The sequence below is a fragment of the Anthonomus grandis genome, chromosome 5 (genome assembly GCF_022605725.1).
Source record: "Anthonomus grandis grandis chromosome 5, icAntGran1.3, whole genome shotgun sequence".
NCBI lineage: Eukaryota > Metazoa > Arthropoda > Insecta > Coleoptera > Curculionidae > Anthonomus > Anthonomus grandis.
Window position 1 is genome coordinate 21,106,457 of NC_065550.1, and position 12,688 is coordinate 21,119,144.

Consider the following 12,688-nt stretch of genomic DNA (forward strand, 5'->3'; position numbering starts at 1 on the left):
GTTCGCCTGTCAACTGTCAACCTTGCGGATCAGTTCACTTCTCTGTCGAGTGACATGCAAATAGAAACAATTTTAACTCATTAAATACTTGGCTTGTTTTAGCGGTGTCAAGAAGTCCTCACTAGCGAAAACCAAGGTGATTGATGACTTTTCAAATTTGTTTTCTATATGCCAATGATTTATTGTTTGGGAGTTGTAGCGGATTGAAAATTTTGAAAATTGTTATACATGTGAAAATGTTTGGGTTTTTATTCATTTACTGATTATTATATATGTAGGATAATCTCATTAATCAGCAGTAATAAAGTGAAAGGAGAACAGAAAAAATAAATATGTTCTTTACTTTAAAATTATTATAAATACGTATAGATCTATAATTGAATAAATAAATATATGATTTTTCATTATACGTGTATCATAGCAGAAATTTAGGGTGGTATCATTCTCATAATAATAAAACTTTTTATTTGGGCTAAAAATTTGTTAAATTCCGCTTATATTTTTTATTGAATTAAAAATGTTTCAAATATAAAAAAAATTATATAGTATAACAAGTCATAGTTTTTATTACAATTCCCGCACTTTTCATAACACCTATTTGAATCTCATTCATTCCAAAAATTATGTTTATTTTTTAAATTATGCTTTATAAATAGTAAGGCCTTATATTTCCAATCTTAAATAGTTATTAATTTTTGAGAGGCATTGAAAACTTTGAAGTTGTGGATAAGAAGGACTGCCGATAGAAACAATAATTTAAAAATGATGAAAATAAATAAGAGCTTTTGATTTTTACCAGATAGTGGCTTAAGGGTCTTAGCTCAATTTCTTGCAATAATGATATTAATTTGCAGTGTCAATGCATGATTTTATATATACCCTTTCATAAATAAATTATTCGTCTAGTGAATAATTATATCCAGTAACTCCATAGAATTTTTCAAAGAAATTATATTATTTTTCACTGCCTATTTCCGAAAAGAAGAAACCTGGAAATGTGTATAGGATACATTTGTGCAATCTAAAACAGTAAACTTTCATTGATTCTCGTATTTCTAGATGGGATTTTTAGATCTCTGGAGCAAATTGTGGCCTCAATAATATATTTTTTTAATTTTTCTTTCTTGAAAGGATTGTTCTTTTTTATCGAATATCGCATTTCTATTATTCTAGAGTCTATTGTTCAGTTATTAATTCTCATAAACAAATGCTATCCAGTTGGAAAGATTACACCAAAAATTTTAAAAATAAATAATTATACTCCAAAAGTGATTTTTGACAAATGAAGTCATTTATGAAAAATGCATCAACGTAAATATTTTTAGAGCACTTTTCCACAATAGAAAATAAAAAAACAATGTAAACATAAATACTAATGTAAACAACAAATAAATTCAAAAAGTTGAAAGAGTACCGAGGTAAATAATAAAAATCTCTTATAACTCCATTTTTAATATATTCCCGAACGCAAACTCAAAGTGCCACAGAAAAATGTTTTATATAGAAATTGACTTACATTTTATTATCTCTGTAACTTATATTTAGATAAAGGGACAATTTTGATCATTATAGCAACGAAAAGGAAATTATAATTATTCACACTTTGCAGGGCAATAAATACGATTTATTTATTAAAAAATTAACACTACAGGCACATAATTTAACAATTTAACAAACTACAAATTGACATCGCACACATCCCAAAAAAATATCGCAACTCAAATACATTGTTTTGAGAAAATTTATAATAAGGAATTATATTCACTTGAGACATTCATATTGAGTTATTATAACAAAATACAAGTCAAAATGATATTTTAGTGTAAAGGAAAACAAAATTAGCTTTATGATATTGGTCTAGTAATTTATTAAAAAAGACAATTTTTTGTAGTTTTTAGTCTAAAAAAATACACATCAATATTACGACAGCTTTTAAGAATAAGATATGGATTTACTTTTTAAATTGAGGTAGTGAAATATAAAGAACACCGAAATAAACAATATTTAAACAAAGTAATTTTTTTATTACAAAGAGATATAGGATGCTGAATAATAAGTTGGAATTTAATTATCTTCTAACAAATTTAATAGATCTTTTTTTTAATACTCTTTAATGCTAAGTTTACTTTTGTAAGCCTGTTGTAGAATAATTTGAGTAGTCTTTTTTCTTCTTCCACATAGATCTATTTGCTTAAACTCTTCATCTTTATAGGAGGTTTTATAATAAAGGGTGGTAGGATTTTCTTGGTTTAATTTAAGAATTTTTACTTCAGTTATCTTTAAGGATTTAAAGCCTGTCATGCCTAGATCGTCACACAATGCTTAAATGCAGGCAACATGTATCAAATTCATTTGGAAAGCTAAAAAACCCTTCATGCTAAAAGTAGAATTCTTTTAAGCTCGTTTTTAATTCAGACATAGTAAAGTTATAGCAATTTAATTTTGATTTGTTATTTAAAAAAGAATACAGTTCCTTGAGAAACAGGAAGAACTGCTTGCAAATCATAAACTGACACAATACAACAGGAACCAGTTTTTCCTCTTACTGGTTCTTTCCTTTTCTAGATAAATCTTTTTCTTCTAAATGTAATAAATATTTGTATTACAGCTTTTTTTTAGCATTTCCTGTAGTAATTTTGTAACTTAGTATTTTGGTTTGAGTCATTAAATATCTCAAGTTTTTTTCAATATCAATGTATTCCATAGCAACTTGGTTTTAAAGGTTTTGTTAATACGTGAGATCCAATATATCCAAGAACTCTTTCTTTAATCCATGCGTCTACTTTTTCATGGCATTTGTATTTACCTCTTAATTTTACTAGAAGTCCTTTCTCAGCTTTATCAGCGGCTGTTCTTATCATTCAGTTATTAATATCTGAAATAGCCAAAAAAAAATTGTATACGCGGACAGCATCATCATCATTGATATAAAAATAAAATGTATAATTTTTTTTCTTAAGTTGTTAGGCATTGTTGTACCTGTAAAGTGGTGTGACTGGCTTAACGGTTTTGAAGTTGTGACCCTTTTTTAGAGGGGGCGATTTTAAAATTGATTGTATCGTAAACATTGGCATTAAGAAAAAACCAAATAAATAAATAAGTAAACAATCATGCAAGTTTCTCTTAAATTAGTTGAAAATTTGGATTTATCTTAGGAGCAAGGTTTACAAAACTACGTCAAAAGTGTGCAAGTCTTACGACCATATAATTTTATGAATAAATTTAATAGGGTAGAAGACAAAAGTATTAAAAAAAAATTAAATGAAAATATTAAAATTTATTTGTAAAATATTTAAACTAAATACATATGAATGTATTGTGGAAATACTGCTTAACATTAATTTATCAAAAGCATAACGTAGTATACCAGGGAATTGATGATGTATGACAATTTAAATATTGAAAAGTTGAAATAATGAAATTTAAGAAAAATTTTGTAGAATAAAAAAAGGTCCTTGTGAAAATAATTTGACTACGCTTATTGTTAATTATAGCTCGTCATCTATTTTTTGATTGGAAACAAATAAATTTTATTGAAAATATCCAGGGACGGCTTCTGGATCTTGTTATTTCATCTCGATCAGATTTTTGTGAAGTACATAGATGCCATGATTTTTTAGTTAAAGAAGGAGATATTCATCCAGTCTTGTTGATTAAGTTTAGATATAACCTTGACAAAAAATAAATAGCGGTAAAGTTGAAAATATTTTTTATAATTTTAAAAAAGCTGACCTAAGAATTTTATATCAGAGCTTTCTTAACATTAACTGGAATATATTGGAAGATATTAATCTGTGAATAATATCAATTCTGCCGTCGAACTTTTCTATAATAAAATTTATAATTGTCTTGATAACTGTGTCCCTAAAACTGCCAGGCGCAAACGATCTTATCCACCCTGGTTTACCTCTGAAATTATTGAATCAATTAGAAATACATAGCTCGTGGAAGAAATATAAGCGTTTTCATCAACAATATGATTTAACTAAATTTAGAGAGCTGCGATCGAAAATCAAAAAAGATATTGAGCTGTCACACAGACAATACTGTGTTGATCTTGAAAATAATTTATTTTCCCAACCAAACAATTTTTGAAAGCTTATTCAAAGCTCACAAAATAACAATTTGTTACCTCAAAATATGACTGACCAACAGGGAAGGATTATGTCTGATCCTCAAGCTATTGCAAACGCATTCGCAGATTTCTTTAAAAGTGCATATATTTCTTCCACTGCTACACAACCTGGCAACAATGCTCAAAACATATTTGCAGATACCATCATAAGTATTACGAGCTCTTAAAACGATTAAACCAAAAGCAACTATTGGACCCGATAAAATTCCTGCTTTCCTTCTCTATGATTGTGCCATAGCTTTTGTTAAACCATTAACTTTCCTTTTTAATTTAGCGTTAAAGCAAGAAAGCTTTCCTGATCTTTGGAAAATATCTAAAATTATCCCTGTACACAAAAAGAGTGACAAAAATCTTAAAAAAAAGTATTGCCCTATAACCATTATTAACAAATTTTCTAAATGTTTTGAACGTGTTCCGCATACTGCTTTATATCCATCAATGAAACATCTGATTGACAGTAGACAACACGGTTTTATGAAGGGCAGGTCTACCACAACAAATCTAGTTTCTCTTACTGAATTTATAACTGAATCAATAAATAACAACTCTCAAGTCGACGTCATATATACGGACTTTTCTAAGGCCTTTGACCGACTCGACCATGACATTCTCGTTAACAACTTCGATCGAATTTATGGATTTTCTTCCGGCCTAACGAATCTTTTTAGATCCTACTTGAGTGACCGCCCCCAATACGTAGAATGCTATGGTCGAAGCTCGGCAAAGATTGTTGCCGCCTCTGGAGTCCCACAGGGCTCAATTTTGGGACCGCTTTTTTTCAACTCATTTATTAATAAAATATCTGATAAACTTTCTGTAAATAGTCTATTATACGTGGATGATAAAAAAGTTTTTTATAGAATTAACAGCATTTTGGACTGTATCTTACTTCAAAGTGACTTAAACAAATTTAATGCATGGTGTAAAAATAATAACCTGCTTCTAAATGCTGCTAAATGTAATGTTGTTTCTTACAGTTTAAAGAAAAAAAATATTATTTATGACTATACCATAGACAATGTCACACTCCCTAGATCAACAGTTTTGAATAACTTAGGTGTAACATTTGATAGCTCTCTTTCTTTTCAGCCACATATTACAGATATTGTCAAACGTAGCTGCAGAATGCTAGGTTTTGTAATAGGTAACTCTCATAATTTTAATAATATCCTCATATATATGGATATATGCTCAAGTATGGATATGTCAGATCCATACTTGAGCATGCTTCTCAAGTTTGGTCCCCTTATTACCAAAACCATATAAATGAGATTGAAGGTATACAGAGAAAATTTCTAAAATTTCTTTGCTATAAATGCGATGGAGTGTACCCAGAAATCGGTTTTCCACATGCACGGTTACTGGAAAGATTTTTCTTTTATTCTTTAGAAGATAGAAGAAAATCTGCTGATTTGCAGTTTATATATAAATTAGTGAACAACTTAATCGACTTGCCAGAATTATTACAAGAACTGAACTTTCACATACCTCGCATATCAGCCAGAAACTCACAAACATTTTACCTACCTAGAACAAGGACTAACATTAACAAATTTTCTCCACTACGCAGAGCCTGTAACACATATAATTCTGTTCAGGGTCAATGTGACTTATTTAACTGTAGCATAGCAGATATAAAAAAAGTACACTATTCTTAGTAAAACTTTGTTTTTTTTTTCTTTACTTTTCTCATTGATTTTCTTTTTAAGCATTTCCTTATTGTTATTGATTGTGAATGTTTTTTTTCCCATTCAGTAATTGGATGCATTTCTGTTGAATGGCGTAAATAAAATAAAATAAAATAAATAAATAAATCTATTTGGCATACACATAATTATATTATTAATAATAATTTGTTGCCAATGCTCTTGGTTACAGTTTAGCAACTCTTTTTTGTACAGAACACTATTCTTCGATTTAAAACACGCCTTTTCAATATAGCCTAAAAGTACTAAATAGGACTTAGATCGAAGGACGACCGAAAAATATTGTGCTGCATCAGAAAGTTTCTAGCGGTTCTTGAAGCGGCAACTTGCGGACCTCCATTATCGTGCATAATCATAATCTTGGATTGCATAATCTAATGGTTCTAGAATTTAATCATATTTGATTGCTGGTAAAAATCTATATGTAAATTAGGAAGCAGTAAAGTCGAAAAACCTATCAACTAGTCCAAACCATCAAAGTTCTGCTAACTTCTTAAATGATTTTTAAGCGAGACGCATTGTCACATCTACAGCTTTCTTGAATGAATTCAAAAGTCAAAGTCGAAAAGTAGCTTTACTTGTAAGTAACAAAATAATGTTGTGTACAAAGCCTTATCTATTTATCCTTAATTTCTAATCTATTCTAATTTCTAAGTTAGTCAATGCGCAAAGCATATTTATTATTCTTTTACTTTTAAGTTGCATATAAAATAATAGAGGGTAAACGTAATTTAAGCCATTGTAGGACATAGAGAGATATAACCAAATAGCATAAAAAACATTTGAACAAAACTACAAAAAAAAGCATCATACATGCATTCAAACCTATTAACTAACTGAGAGACTCGTTAAAATATCCCTGCAAGAAATAATACGATTTTGTTAATAATAGTTTCTTTAATGTTTTTCGACATTTCCTCGCACAGTGTTGTTTTCTTAATAAGAGAGGAAGGTGATTAAATAGTTTTTTTCCATTATAAATTATAGACTATTTCACTTGCCTTGGTATAGATAAAAATAGCAAAAAAATATGTCTTGTATTATATGGGTGTGTAAGGTAAAGTTCCTCTCTGAACTTTTTGCGAATAAGACACACAGATTTCAGAATTAAAATGCAACACAACATGTTAGGACAGACTGATTGAGAGTGAAGGAACATAGGTCTATACGACTGTTGAATTTTAGCACAATACATCGCACTCAGTGCTCGTTTTTGTAATAAGAATACTGAGTGAAACAAGTATTCTGAACAAGACCCCCAGCATGAAATACCATAACGAAGATATGATTCGATTAGAGAGAAATATGCCATACGGGCCACTGCGTAAGTTGAATAATATAATTTGAAGAGCATATCAACCAGAAGAATGTTTACTGTTCAACTGATTTTCATATTTTAAGGAATCACCAATGTACAGGCCAATGAACTTTGCAATACAATAATGGAAAAATGTTTTATTGTTCAAAGATATTATGTCACCCAAGTCGCACTTAAAGTTCAGAATATTAGTTTTGGAAATACTGAGCACGAGACTATTGGAATTACACCATTCCTTCAGACAATGCATATCGCGCACGACTGCACACTGCAACGTTTGAGAATCCCTGTCATGACAAAGCATTGTTGTATCATCCGCAAAAACCGTAAAGTGTTTACTAATGCCTAATCGAAGCAAATCATTAATATACTTTAAGAATAGCAGAAGATCCAAGACTCTGAATTGCCTATTTCTTTTGATCCGTGTGGGATATCAAAAGAAATAGGCAATTCAGAGGAACATAGACTATTAAACAAAACTCTTTGCCTAAGTTCTAACAGGTAAGAGCAAAACCACTTCAAGGCAACTCCTCGGAAGCCATAAATTTCCAGCTTACGTAACATGGTTGGATGGTGCTCACAATCGAAAGCTTTCGAAATATTACAGAATGTCGAAGCTGCAATGTCCCTGTAATGGGACTAAGATACAGCTCTCGAAGAAATTTTAACACAGCATCACCTGTGTTTCTAAATTTTATAAACCCAAAGTGATGTGGATAAAGCAGTTTATGACTGTTAAGAAATGAAATGACTTTTACCTTAACCAGCTTCTTCACTATTTTTCCTAGCAAAGAAATCAATATTATAGAACGAAAATTGGAAGAATTGCAATGTTCTTAAAGCAAGGAGAAAATAAGCCTTTTGTAAAAGACTTATTCACTATATGAGCTAAACAAACTAAGGCCGGTGTAGGTAGAGTTTTAATGACACTTAATGGCAACCTATCCCATCTCGACGAGGTTCTGCCCTTCATCTCTTTGAATATGGATTTAATTTCCCCAGCATCAGTGGGTAAAAAGAAAAAAGTTTCTGGTACATTGATATGAGTTCGAAAATGCTCAGGCGGCACGGTATGTGGAAGGATCTTTGAGAGGTTAGATGCCATGTAGCAGTAATATGCGTTTAGACGATAAGCTTCTAAGAAACTAGGTACTGCTATGTGAGCGTACTTAACCCGCAAAGAATGGACATTCCTCCATGTTTCTTTTAGTTTATTAGAGGCATTTTTAATTTTCTCCAAGTAATAAAAAGATTTAGCTCCGTTCAGAGTAGATCTGTAAATTTTCCTGTAGTTATTATAGGAATTCATATAGTAAAAATTATGTTTATTATATTATGTTTAATTATGAACATTTTCGTATGTAATGTAAAGACCTCATATTTTTGGCTGCAACTTTTATTCCCTTTGTGTACCAAGGCACCTTTTTCTTCTTTTTTATAAGAACTAAAGGAAAACCCCTATTAAAAATGTACCGAAAAAGTACCAAGTGGAAGCCTTCTATTGGGTCAGGATAGTCTAAGATATTGTTATAGTAACACTGATTGCATAATAGTTCAAATTTCGCATAGTTTCTGCGAGAAAATAATCTGCCGTACCTACATTTATTCCTTTTAGAGGGAATACAAGAATCTAGGATACAAACGCAATGATTGCCTCGTGATCTGAGAGACCCGCACTGACTACTTTACAATCTACAACTTATGTAGGTTTGAACAAAGATAATCGAGTCCAAAAGACGAACTAGCAGTGATCCTAGTGGGACTATTAATGTGCAATTAGATATTAAATGAGATAAATAAATTCTGTAAGGCCTTTATTTCCGGAAGGTTCAAGGAAATTACATTAAAGTCTCCTGACATTACAACTTGCGCATTCATCGAGATGCTGGACAAAATTACCTCCAGCTTAATGAAAAATATTTAAATGCTTGTATCTGGAGATCTATAAAGACCAACGATAAACATATTATTTTTTTACAAAATATTATATAGAATTCAAAGTATTTCTCTTCTAGCAAGTAACTAAACGTCTTCAAATTTACAAAATCTAATTTATTTAATGTTACATCTTGAGACATTTACATATTATTCAAGACAGAGCAGTTCACTATACTTGAGTCAATGTTCAGTTAATATTAAAATATCAGGAAAGTGTAAACTATTAAGGAACAAATACAGTTCGTCGTTCTTATTTCTAACTGATTGGATATTGAGAACCAACAAGTTGGTATTGGCGATTGTGCTGTTAGTTTTAAAATCGTTGGTTGTCGTTATTATACTATGATTTCCAATATTTAACTGGTCGCGACTTTTTAGTAGTAGTAGTAGTAAGTAATTTGATCTGGATACATGATAGTATAAAAAGAATTAATCTTATGTTCAAGCGATGTATTGATGTCCACTTCATAATTTGGTGTTACTATTTTATTGCCACCACAACCCACTGAACCAGGCAAAAACACTTTATCACACTTGAACTATGTGCCTCAGTCAAGTCAGCATTCATTGTGTCGATGTAGGTCAGGTTCTTTTTATTAGCACCAAGATTTGATATATTATGTACTATTTCTTCTAGAAAGTCCGATTTATTGATATCGACGCATAAAACCCCCTAGAAGTCTATTTGTCAAGTTTAAAAGCATATTCGCTCAATTTACAATTAAATTTGTAAAAACGATTGTTGGCTTCTCTGCTAGGTATTATAAAAGGTGCAGATACTAGAATAAAATTGGTTTTCCATAAAGAACTCTTTAGTTTTTGATTTAAATCTTTAAAGGACGGAAAATCCGTTTTATAAAATTACCCAATGCATTTAAAAGCCTTTGGCTACACAATGCAAGCTCTCAGTAACCTGTTTGCTGTGTGCATTAGACTTAACAATAGTTTAAAGATTATATGTGTTTGTTTTAAAATATTCAGTGATCCTATCCTTAAATTTATAAATAGTTTGTTTATTTAAAATTATAATACGACGTTTTATTCTATTATCAACTAGACCTGAATCTTGCATTGCATCACTTAATTTTTAATGCAGAGAGGCCCGGTGGTCTGGTATTTCAATCATAGTACTTTCAGAAATGTTTGTAGCACTGTTGAAATTTCCAGGCTTACAGTTTGCAGATGCTCCAAGGTAAGTGTCTATTTGTCCTTCAACAAAGCAATTTCCAGTAGGGGGTTAAATAAGAACCTAAAGCAAATCTTGAAACGTCGATAAGACATGCATGCCTACTTAGCCTCTTGCAAATTCTCTTCTTCTTTGGCCCATCTTAATTTACTTGAATGATTTTCCTGAGATAGTACTAGAACGAGACTCCTGTTGAATAGATTGTATTTATGTAACCTTATCCTTATTGTTTGAGCAGTGAGACTTATGTCATAAATATTTTAAAGCTCACTTCTTAGCTGGTTGGTAGTAATGTTGCTTTTTTTAATGCCTTAAGGCAAATTCTTTTGTTGGACTAGTGTGCCTAGTCAAAATTTTTTCAGTTTTAAGACATTTCTCAGTTTAACAAGTTCAAGTTGCAACAAAGTTCTTTTGTGTAAATGTAAAAAATTGTCTTGGTTCTCCACAATGTAGATTTTACTAAAACCATCAATAACGAGGTGACGTACTAAAGTGTGTCGGTTACTTATTTAACCAACTAACCGTGACGCTTTTTGAAACGAACGCCCGAATAGTGAATTATTTTTTCTTTGTCGATAAGCGCGTACGCACAACTAATTTTCAATCAAAAAGAAATTAAAACAGACCAAAAACAATAATCACCGAAACATTCTGAAAACTTAGAATGCTGCGTAAGTGTTCTTCGTTAATTTTGAATTTGATATGAAACAAAACAACCGCGAGATGATTTGAACCGAGATTAAATTTCTGAGAAATGTGATCCGGCAATTCGTACCGTTTAAGAGCGGCCAGTGAGATACAAGACGCTGAATTTTTCTCTTGTTTTTTGAATAAGTGCTGTTATGCATCAACTGATGGGATTTTGAATAGAATTTAGTCACTTGATTTCTTATAAAGGTTCTTATTAAAATGAGTAAGCTATAGTCGGTACTGCACACAGTACCTAACAAAAAGTTATCCTCACCTCTACAAAATGTTTAAAGAAATTGAATTTGTTATACTGCTTATATTTTGTTATTGTTTGATGCCTATATTAGAATTAATTATTAGTTAATATACTAGCAAATATAAATTAATATACCTACTTTCTAAAAACAAATATTTCTAAAGGAAAAATGTATAATCGTACAATAATGTTTTAAATATGAGTATATTTTTTTAAATAGATGTAAATTTTCTTTTTGTTGAAAAACTTAGAACTCATGGACGAGATATTAAATATTTATTTTAGGTAATTATATTTAACTATATAAAGAATTTTTTTTAACTGGCATACCAAATATATTGTTTATAGAATCGCTAAAATACTTAAAAAAATGCAAAAGAAGGTAAAATCTCTTTCATAACTACTAAACATTAGACAATCTAAAAATTGAGGTTAGTTTTGATGATAATAAAAGAATTAATTAAAAAATTTACTCCATTATGACAGTCCTAAGCCTGCGTTTACATTATATAAGAGATGAGGAAAGAAGAAAGGGAGGAGTAAAAATCTCATTAAAAAAAGGGTTTATCTGACCCAGATGATTATCACCGTATAAGGGCTTCTATCTGAGATTACAGCCTTGCAGTTTCCGGCTTTGGATTACCAAAGGCTAGAGGAAAACAACCTCTACAACTTACATGTTCCCCCTGGTATGAAATTAAACTGCCTCTGATTCAACTCCCTATCCAAAAACTCAATTGTTAAAAGACCTAGTCAACTGTTTAAGCAACATAAGCTACGGAAAAAATTAAGAATTTTTGAACATGGAATATACAGGGCCTCTTGAAGGAGATACCTGAATTAGTATTAGAAACAAAGATGTTACATGTAAAATTGATAGTACTAACCGAAACCGACAAGAATGGTCAAGGATCAAAGAACTTTGAACAGTACGATCATTTCTACAGTGGAGTATCGAAGGACAAAAGAGCACAGTAAGGCGTATCAATATTGATATGAAAGCATCTAGGGAAGTTATCATGAGAACCAATTAAATCTAACAATAGGGGAACTAAGCGGGATCATGAGGTAAGATGGGGTACTTCGATTACATCAAAACCTAAAAGTGTGTGACCACCTTTATAGCCTAGAGTCACATGTCCGGACAATACCCGCGCTCAGTGCAAGTGTGCAGTAAGTTAAAGTGAAACTTATTATTCCTACTGCAGTGTACCTGTATAGAAGCATCTTTTCACAAAAAAAATTGTTGGTTATATTTGCCTATAAAAGGTAAAAAAATACCTTTTAAAAAACACGTGCTTTGGGGCTAGATGGGATACCCTATTTGACCCCCCCGATTGAAAAAGTTTTGACCAAAGAAATGGGTTATCGTAAAGCTGCGTCGCAATATTCTGTGCCAGAAACAACGTTGGAAAGACATGTCAACGCTATTAAAACCAAAGGTGAAACGAAATTGGAT